Here is a 1,656-nt window from a genome sequence, read left to right on the forward strand (position 1 = left end):
AAATAGCTCTTTACTTTTGAAAAAAAAAGTTTAACACATGATTTTTTTTTTTATTATTATGACTTTTATCAAGCTTACTGCTTTGAAGTGGCTTTAAGAGACTAGCCCAGCACTTAGCTATTTTCAGGGTGTGGTGTGTGTATTTGATACATTTATGCCATGTCTAATGATCACATCTGGGTAATTAGCAAATATTTCTCCTTAAAACACTCCTTAAACTCCTTAAACACTGTTGCCTAAAGCCANGCGTACATCTGCCAAAGCACAGCCTTCAATCCTCCCTGTTGTCCTTTGTCCTGGTTAGCTTCTAACTGTCAACTTGACACAGCCAATCATCACCNGAGAAGGAGGATTGCCTAGATTAGACTGGTGTGTAGGTGTGTCTGTGGGTGACTGACTTGACTGTTGATTGCCGTAGGAGGGCTCTGCTCACAGTGCCCCACACACATCACTGGGCTGGTGGTCCCAGGCTGTATAAGAAAGACATTTGTGCAGGAGCTGGAGAGCAAGCCAGCCAGCAGCNTTTCTCCATGGTTTCTCTTTCAATTTCTTGCTTGAGGTCCTGCCTCAACTGACTTCAGTGATGNACTGTGACCTACAAGTGTAAGCCAGATAAACCTTTAGCTGCTTATGTCACGGTTTTATCGCAGCCACAGAATGGAACTAGAATGTCTGAGGACCTGACTCAGTAGCCTCGACCTTGGGTTCTTCTCCTCCTTATAAAATATATAATAAATCGAATGAACCACATGCAGCAGAATGCTAGAGCCTTTTCCTCAGTTTCCATTTGAAGTGTTCCGTAAANGTCTGTTGAATCTACTTGGCCTATCGAGTTGTTTAACTCGTCGTTGGTTTTAAAAAGACTTAAAATTGTGTTTATTATGGTTATGCTTATATGTGCGATGCGTGTGTGAGTGAGGGTGTATTCACATACAGCAGGTGTATACACAGCGTGTGTCTAGAGGTCAGAGGAGAATTTCCGGGAATTGGTTCCTTCCTGTCCTATGGGTTCTAGGTGTCACAGTCAGGCTGCTGCCTCTGAGCAGCAAGTGCTTTTCCACGGTAAGCCAGGCATCTCACCAGCATTGTTGTTGATTTTTATGGTACAGATGATTTGTCCATTGTTGAAAGTAGGGGTGTTGAAGCATCCCAAGTGCTACTGTTCCGGAGTCTGTGTTCAGACCTAAGAATATTTACCGTATATAACTGGGTGCTTCACTTTTGGGAGTGTATGGGTTTACAACTGTTAAACCTCTCTGTTGAGTCCACTGCTTTCTTACTACATGTTGACCTTCTCTGTCTCCTTTTGTGGTGTTTGGATTTCAGTCTGCTTTGCCAGTCCAGGTGTCGCTGCTGCTGGCTGCCTTTGTTTCTGTTTTCTTGTTAGACCCTCTCAGCCTGTTAGTTTCATTCTGTGTATCTTTACTGGTAAAGTGACTTTCTTGCAGGCATTGCATTGCTGAGGTTTGTATTTTGTATTTTAAGTTTAACCGGTTTACGTTAAATATTACCACCAGTAGCGGAGGNATGCTCTTGTAAAATGATGTAAAATTTCTGTACTTGCTTGAATAATTCTTATTCCTTTTTCCTTTCCTCCCTTTCCATTTTCCCATTTTTTTCTTCACTTCAGGCTCCCTGTGTAGCTTGGTTGACCTA

The 1,656-nt window shown here is 42.4% G+C and overlaps 1 protein-coding gene across 1 annotated transcript in view; it reads left to right on the forward strand.

The window, feature by feature from the left end:
- The window catches only part of Usp18 (ubiquitin specific peptidase 18), a 22,776-nt gene that overhangs the window by 3,392 nt on the left and 17,728 nt on the right, over positions 1 to 1,656 (forward strand). The window lies entirely within an intron of this gene.

The sequence above is a fragment of the Mus caroli genome, chromosome 6 (assembly GCF_900094665.2).
Source record: "Mus caroli chromosome 6, CAROLI_EIJ_v1.1, whole genome shotgun sequence".
Classification (NCBI taxonomy): Eukaryota; Metazoa; Chordata; class Mammalia; order Rodentia; family Muridae; genus Mus; species Mus caroli.